Below are 9149 nucleotides of genomic sequence, written 5' to 3' on the forward strand. Positions count from 1 at the left end.
AGGTATCAATATATAGCATATTACTATGTGAAAATGCATTTTTCAGTTGTTTTCCAAAGCAGAAAGAGAGGATTTATTGTCCTTTGGGAAGAAGACATTTTGGTTCAAGATCCCACATTCTGAAAATATATAACCCTAACACATACCACAGTATATTGTATTTTTAACTTTTTTTAAATAAATATTTTAGTGCAAATAGAGTATACAGCTCCTCTCTCTTATAAATCCTGAAAACATTATACATTTGAAAAAAATTAAAAATGGACACATTCTCTATCCTTTCTTCATCGGGTCCTACCACTGGCAGCTGAACACCTCTAGGGAAGGGCCAGTGTCACTGGAGTCACACTTCAGACTGCATCAAGATACAAATCATTTTCTTTTTGACAAAAGGGACAGTAGCTTTAGTGGCCAACAAGAATGAGAGGAAAAGGAACTATTCTTCAGAAGAGGTTATTATAAAAAGGTATGAAGGTGACATTAAAAAAAGGAAGAAAGAACTAGGTGGGTTGGGAAGGATGAGTAAGAATGTTAGAAGGGGTGACAATGATCAAGAAGCATTGTAATCATAAACTGCTTTGTTGAATGGCAGCTCCTTTATACAACTACTTAAAGACGAAAAACAAGAAGAAGAACTAAAAGCTACTGGTTACTTTTAATCCTTCAGTGAAAGTGGTTTTTCTTGATAGAATCTCTATTTCTCATCTTATACCTTTAAATAAGTATATTTATTTAAACAATATGTGTTTTTCCCCTTTGAAAATCTAGATGATCTCAAAATTTACTTCAGCTAGGTGTGGTGATTCACATCTATAATCCCAGCCCATGGAGAGGCACAGTTAGACTGGGTGCAAATAACTCATGCCTATAATCCCAGCTATTTATGAGGCTGAAATCTGAAGATCAAGGTTCAAAGTCAGCCCAGGAAGACAAATCTAAGAGAATGTTATCCCCAAATAACTAGCAAAAAGTCAGAAATGGAGATATAGTACAAGTTAGCATGAAAAAAGCAAAGTGAGAGTAAAAGGCCCTCAGTTCAAGTCCCCACTATCAATACAGACATACAAACATACACACACACACACACACACACACACACACACACACACACACAATTTAAAGCCAACCTGGGTAAAGGGACCCAATCTCAACAAGAGAGCTGGACATACAGGTTTATACTTGTAATTCCAGCAAGGCATGTAGTAAAAGTATAAAAGTATGAAAGGCCCAAAGCCAGCCACCAAAACTGAGAGACCACATCTGAAAAACAACAAAAGCAAAGAGTGATGGAGGGGTGGCTTAAGAGAAAAAGCACCTACTTAGCAAGCTAAGGATCTGAATTTAACCCCCTGTACAAAGAAAAAAGAAAAAAGGATTTTTAATAGTTAAAAATCACACCAGAGGGGCCGGGAGTTTGGCCTAGTGGTAGAGTGCTTGCCTAGCATGCACAAAGACCTGGGTTCGATTCCTCGGTACCACATACATTGAAAAAAGCTGGAAGTGGTGCTGAGGCTCAAGTGGTAGAGTTCTAAGCCTTCAGAAAGTCCAAGGAAAGTGCTCAAATTAAATTAATGATACACAGACAGAAACAAAGATTCATTTCATTTATAGATGAGTGATTATTCTACTGAAATTTGTATTATTATTGTTGTTGTATAATTAAAAGCAAAACTCAAGCTGAGCAGGACATATACATATAACTGCACACTAGACGGGCTGAATACGACTACCTTGGCTACTGAGTGGGTTTGAATACAGCTCAAGTGATATGGCAAAACCCTGCCTCAAAAATAAAGACAATAGGGGCTGGAGTTTGGCCTAGTGGTACAGTGTTTGCCCAGCATGCATGAAAACCCTGGTTTGATTCCTCGGTACCACATACATAGAAAAAGCCGGAAGTGGTGCTGTGGCTCAAGTGGTAGAGCTCTATCTAGCCTTGAGAAAGTCCAAGGACAGTGATTAGGCCCTTAGCTCAAGACCAGGGCTGGCACAAAATAAATAAAATAAAGACAATAATAAAATTAACCTAACAACTTAAGGAGTCAAACCTATATGGTAAGACATTAGGATTTGTTATCTCACTAAGAAAAGAAAACAAATACTAGCAGTGTGGTGGCTCACGCCTGTAATCCTAGCTACTCGGAGGCTGAGATCTGAGGATCAAGGTTCAAAGCCAGCCCAGGCATAGAAGAATCTGAGACTCTTATCTCCAATTAACCTCTAAAAAAATGGAAAGTGGGGCTTGGTTCAAGGGTAGGGCAGTAGCCTTGAGCTGAAGAACTCTGGGACATCGCTCAGGCCCAGGAGTAGGGTGGTAGCCTTGAGCTGAAGAGCTCAGGGACAGCACCCAGGCCAAGTTCAAGCCCTATGACCCACAAAAATAAACAAAGAAAGAAAGAAAGAAAAAAAAGAAAAAGAAAAATACTATTTGGGAGCTGGGAGTTTGGCCTAGTGGTAGAGTGCCTGACTAGCATGCAGGAAGATTGGGGTTCCATTCCTTGGTACCACATACATAGAAAAAGCCAGAAACAGTGATGTGGCTCAAGTGGTAGAGCTTTAGCCTTGAGAAAGCTCAAGGACAGTGCTCCAGCCCTGAGTTCAAGCTCCAGGACTGGCATATATATATATATATATATATATATATATATATATATATATATATATATATATATATATACTATTTGGGATAACCTGAACCAAAAATTTAGGACTTTTTGTAATTTTTTTTCCATTTCCTAAAAGCTGATGTATGAGTGAACTGTACAACTGACCAAGTCCAAACTCAGAAAAGATCAGCTCTTATCTGGAGGTACAACCACCAAAAAAAGAAAAAAGAAAAAATTGAGCTACAAATTAGTAATCAAATCCAAGCCATGACACAAGGGACTGCAAGTTTTAGATTAAGAAGTCTCTTCCAGTGGAGAACTAAATAACTTTTACAATTTCAGCTATAGTTACTTGTTTCTATGAAGATTTATGGTGGCAACAGATATGCATCTTACCTTTGACTTTCTAGATTAAAAAAGAGATGGTTTTAAACAGGCTCTGACTGGCATAATCTGGAATTACAAATGATCCCCAATTTTTTTTTTTATAAATGCTAACAGTGAACTTGCAAGCCAAATGAAAATGACTTTGTACATGTCAGGTGCCTGCGTGGGGGAGGGGAGGCCTGGGGCATACAGCTAACCAAGTCTGACCTGTTAGGAGTATGGATCCTTTGCCCTGACCTGGATCAGCCTCATGCAATCTGTACCTGCTTAACCAGGAATTAAAACTCCTCATGCAACTGCCGCTTTAATTGATTGATGCTAAAAGTTTAGAAAATATAACCCAACCGGCTCTTCTAAAGCTCCTTTAACCAAGCCTTCGCCTTTGAAAGCAGCATCCTCAATTGAAACTGGCAGACCACATTTTTAGGTTTCAGGCAGCTCTGTCATTCTACAAGGAATGTGTCTGCCACTTTGCACGATAGCTTGAGCTGAAAGACATGTACTTTGAATCAGAGAATCAATAGAACACTTAATGGACAATTAGGAGAACAGCTGTAGGACTGTCAGAGCCCCATCTGTACTCAGCTCAAACAGCAAGCCTGGACAGGGCCCGGGAAACAAAGTACACTGCTCCAGGGCACTGGCCCAGTACAAAACCTGCCTTTCAGTTCTCATTTAATGTTAATATAGTGTTCTTTTTCATTACAAATTTTAACACGTGTAGAAAATTATGGAAATTGCTTAAGCCATTTGTCAACTTACATCATGTGAATTGATCAATAAATTTCACTACTTTGTTGTTAATGTAGATAAATTTTGGCATTTAATTAAGCTCCAGCAAAAATGTGGCCACTTTTAATTTCAGCAGATGCTGTCGTTTCATTTGTAATACATAACTACAGGGATAAATACAACCCAATCACGAATTATCACTAAATATTTATAGACAACATGGTAGCTCAGCAAATAGACACAAAAGATTTTTACAATAAGACAATTATTGTGTGGGAAATCCGATATAGGTTGGTGATGAACTCTTATCGGAGCTATGAACTGAATCATAATATTGTAGCTCCACACAAGAATTACGTATGTATATTTTTCTCTCATGATCCTGCCTCCACAGATTAAGTCTCTATTCAGAAGAAATCGTTTCCAATTCTTTTTCTCAGAATTGTTCTAAATGCTAAAGGATAGGTCTCCACATTTATGGAGCTATGTTAAATTTTCTAAATTGAAAGCCCATCCTTTTATATTTCTGCATATTAAATGTGTGGGCATACAAATTGTGAAACTTACTTCAAAAATCTTATCTTGCTTCTGTCATACAAATGACTTGGATTTGGGTTGTAAGGATGGTCAGGAGAACTCGGCTGTGGGAAATGAAGACTAGACACTGCCAGACAATGGAAAAGGCAGAATGAACCTTTTAGGTTTCCTCCATATGGCCTGAGGGGCCCCAAGATGAAATCCTGCTCAAGACAGCCAGAAGCGCCATAGCCTTAGCCCTCTGTGGCGCAGACCGACATGATAAACTGCCATCTCTCATTTGAGAAGGAATAGGCTGCCTCTCGGTGATTCTGCCAGAGTCTTCAGGGGAAAGGGGATTCAGAAATCACATTGCTATCTTCACAGTGCAAACCAATCCAGAACATCCATTCCCACCCATTGTACCCCAGGCTTCATTCAGGAGGAGGGTTGAAGATGGCTTACTGGGCAAGGACTGCATTTTCAGTCCTTGCTGAAAAGCTGGCATGGATGCTTAAGCCGAAATCCTCAGTAACCATTAAAATAATAATAATAAAGTGTAAGGGATCAAAGCTGACTCTTCGCTTCTATTTTTACAATGTCTCCATATCAAACTGGCCATCACTGTGAAGGCAGCTTGGCACTTTTGCTCTGGCAGAGCAGGACCTGGTCAGTGATGAGTCCCTAAATTCCAACTCTATTAGAGAAATTAAAATTAAGCAGCCAAAGGGAAAGTGGATAGGGCCTTTTTGCTGAATCAAATTACTCATCTAAATCTCCAGCCAAAATTCTCTTTCTGGCTCACCCTCACATGTTCATTTTTCTTTTTTATTCCAAAATTTGAATTTCCTAGGACCCAAAACCTATTTTTACAACCCCAGAAAGTAAAGAGAGGCTGGAAAAATCTCCCTCAGCTCTAACACAGATAGTGAGGAATCCTTGGAAATCTCTGAAATCAGGGTTTCCATGAAGTGCTAATGCAACTGTTTTTCACTTGCTAATATAAGTGAACTTTGTATACCTGTGACTCTAAGGAAAGTAGGAAAAAGTAAATTACTCCTTAGATTAAGGAAATAGTAGCATTTGTTGATATTTTATGTGGACATTGAAAAGTTAATAAAGTTAAGCTGTAAGATTGGTAAAGATGGGGCTACGACTGTGGCACAGTGGTAGAGAGCTTGTCTAGCATGTATGAGGCCCTGGTTTCATTCCTAGCAGTACCAAAAAAAAAAAAAAAAAAAAAACGAGACTGGCAGAGAAATAAAAATTAAGGTATTGACAGTGGGTTAGAATAAAAAAAATAAAAATGGCCATACACTGGACACAATGTTGAAAATGATCTATCTAACTTGTGAGTGGAGAAGGAAGGCAAAAACTGGGAAAGAACGGGGAAGGGTGGACTTTTCAAAAAAAAAATCATTGTACTCTTTTCCTGATGTATCCATGTAACTTTTTATAACTGTAACCTCTCTGTATATCACTTATATAACAATAAATTTATTTTTTTTTTGCCAGTCCTGGGCTTGAGCTCAGGGCCTGAGCACTGTCCTTGGACTTTCTCAAGGCTAGAGCTCTACCACTTGAGCCTCAGCACCACTTCCGGCTTTTTTCTATGTATGTGGTACCGAGGAATCGAACCCGGGTCTTCATGCATGCTAGACAAGCACTTTAACCACTAGGCCAAACTCCCGGCCCTAAATTTATTTTTTAAATGGCCATAAAATTCTTTGCCATCTCTCCCATCAATAAATGAAGCCTCTTTTCCCTACCCATGAATCTGGACTATGTTTAGGAATTGTTTTTCTCAATTTATCAGAAGTTAACACTGTACCAGTTCTTGAACAAGACCCAGAAACTACCATTCTTTCTATTTTTCTGCTGCCATGCTACAGAAAAATTTGGATTAGACCACCAAATGACAAGAGGTCACTTGGAGAGTGGTATTGAAAAGGAGCAGCCATGGTGTCCAAGCTCCCAGCTGAAGATATAGCTTTACAACCACAAAATCAAGAGAAAGTTAAGATGGTAAGTTTTGGGATGACTTGTTACATAGCAATAAATTACTGACATCAAGATTTTATATGTCTCCCTTCTCCTTTTCAGATCCTGCACTCCTTTTGAAAGGACAGCAGTTGACAACATCTATTTCCTATGCCACTTGCAGAAAGGACCCAATAATTTAATTTAAAAAAAAAAAAGGAAATGGGAAGTGGTGCTTGGTGGCTCATGCCATAATCCTAGCTACTCAGGAGGCTGAGATCTGAGGATCACAGTTCAAAGCCAGCCTGGGCACTAAAGTCTTTTTGAATCTTATCTCCATTTAACTACCAGAAAACCGGAAGTGGTGCTGTGGCTGGAAAGGTGGGGCAGTAACCTTGAACTGAAGAGCTCAGGGACAACATCCAGGCCCTGAGTTCAAGTCCCATAACCTACAAAAGAAAAAAAAAAAGGAAATGAGTGTGTAGGGGGAAACGCTGGTGCCTTTGAATCACACCCTGTAAACTGAGCTACATGGGAAGCTCTGATTGAGAGAATTGTGGTTGAGACCAGTCAGAGCAGCACAGTTTTGTGAAATGTCTTCTTAATAAAGAGCTAGATGTGGCGATGTAAACCTGTTATCCTAGCTACACTAGAAGCCTCATAGGCAGATAGTACCCTGGCATGTGCCCAGGCAGAGAGTGAGATCCCATCTCCAAAATAGAGTACATCACAAAAAAAAAATCAGTGTTTAAGGTGTGGCTCAGAAGAGTGCCTGCCTAGAAAGTATGAGGAACTGAGCAAGAATTCAAACTCTAGTACAGGACAAAAAAAAAATAAAAGATATTCATTGGAAGGAGGGGGGGCACATATGTTTTTAAGCTGCTGAGATGGATTTTCTCTTAGTTCACTGTTTTTTCTCTATACTATATACCTTTCACTAAATATCCCAACTCTACATCAATGTTCAAATTAGACACCAAAAGAAAGTCAGTTCCTAGAACAAGAATTCTATTCCTGTTTAAGACTGAAGTCCTGAAAATCAACTAATGATTTAATTTACTTTAATACAAGTAGACTTTTACAAAGACACCAGCAGATGTTCTGGTACTTATGTTCTTCATATTAAAACTCACAAACATAAAAGAAACTCTTTAAATTTTCTCTAACCTGAAAGAACAAACCATAATATCCATAGGAAAAAATAATAGCAGGGCCAGGAGTTTGGCCTAGTGGTAGAGTGCTTGCCTAGCATGCATGAAGACCCGGGTTCCATTCCTCAGTACCACATACATAGAAAAAAGCCAGAAGTGGTGCTGTGGCTCAAGTGGTAGAGCTCTAACCTTGAGAAAAGCCTAAGGACAGTGCTCAGGCTCTGAGTTCAAGCCAGGATAGGCTAATATACATACTAGCTCTGTCATATATAACTTGGACAAAATATTATCTTTTTTGTTCATTTTTCTTTCTCAATTACATAAAAATGTGTAAATAAAAGATTCTTACCCTGGCCAGAAACTTCCACCCTCTTCTCATGGCTTCATTATGCTGTTTATCTAATAGAAATCATTTGGTTTGACTGTCATTCCTTTTAACCTACTCCGCTCATTACTAAAAAGGAATAAACCATCTAAATGATGAGCAAACAAAGGTATAAAAGCTCATTGATTCCTAGTAAATTAAGCTATAAATATGAATAAAAGACAATCATGGCTCATATGGAATAGGAAAATCTCATAAAATGGGTACCTTTGAATTGGGCTAAGTTGTTAAGGCAAACTGCTTTTCACAATTTTTTCCAACAAACAAGGTTTTAGGAGATTCCTGTGAAGTAGTTATAATTCAGTCTAACAGAAGAATAAAACAGAGAATCTAGATAATTGCCCCAGGTCAGTCAGTGACCAGATCAAAATTTGAATCCATCGCCAGGTGCCAGTGATTCACACCTGTAATGCTAACTACTTACAGAGCTGGATCTTAGGATCACAGTTCGAAGTCAGCCCTGATAGAAAAATTCATGAGACTTTTATCTCCAATAAACTACCATGAAAGCCAGAAGTGGAGCTATGGCTCAGGTGGTAATGTGCTATCCTTGAGCAAAAGAAGTTCAGTGACAATGCCTAGTCCCTAAGTTCAAGCCCTAGGATCAGCACATTACACACACACAAAAAATTGAATCTACATTGTTTAATGACCCTCTCCATCATTCAATTATTTACTATACTATTTGCCTCCCACTTTAAGAGAGAGTTTAATTTGTATTTTCTATTTTCTTTCCAGTTAAATTTTCAACACAGCAAAAGAAGAAGCATGTACAACTGATCTTAAGTCAATCATCAAAGCCTACCTACCCTCTAGTTCTAGGCAACTATCTACTGCTGCCCCAGAGGAAGATTTAATTCTATTTATTTCCCTATGAATGTGCTGATGTGTGGCAAACAACGGCTCAGGATAAGTTGTCCTATCCCCAAACCTATGCCTAATCAATCATCTCCAGGGAAACAAGCCAGTTCATTGGGTCTCTGCTTATAGCAGATACAGAACTTAACAAAAACTTTCAATTCTGAAATAAAACTATTGTGAACCAATCTCTCTACAATTGCAAAGAGTTAATGAGGCCTATGAAGACACAAAGCCAATTAAGACACAAGGATGACATGGCTTTAAAAGGAGGAAAGAGGCAAGGCACTAGTGACTCACCCCTCCTAGAGGTTCACCTAGCTACTCAGGAGGCTGAGATCTGAGGACTGCCTGTTCAAAATAGAGCAGGCAGTAGAGTCCATGAGATTCTTACCTCTAGTAAACTATTCAAAATAGCCAGAAGTAGTGCAGTAGCACAACTAATAGAGTGCAAGCCTTGAACTAAAGAAGCTTAGGAACAGCACCCAGGCCATGAGTTCAAGCCCAAGATCAGCGAAAAAGAAGAAAATGAAA

The 9149-nt window shown here is 38.8% G+C and overlaps 1 long non-coding RNA gene across 1 annotated transcript; it reads left to right on the plus strand.

Annotated features, from left to right (window-relative positions):
- Positions 1-2005: 2005 nt before the first annotated feature.
- On the plus strand, positions 2006-8808 carry LOC150061716 (uncharacterized). Its single transcript, XR_016535846.1, has 3 exons — positions 2006-2055; positions 6134-6266; positions 8496-8808. It is a non-coding gene; the product is annotated as an uncharacterized LOC150061716 (long non-coding RNA).
- Positions 8809-9149: the final 341 nt, after the last annotated feature.

Source organism: Megascapheus bottae, chromosome 6 (assembly GCF_031878675.1).
Source record: "Megascapheus bottae isolate mThoBot1 chromosome 6, mThoBot2.hap1, whole genome shotgun sequence".
NCBI classification, from domain to species: Eukaryota; Metazoa; Chordata; class Mammalia; order Rodentia; family Geomyidae; genus Megascapheus; species Megascapheus bottae.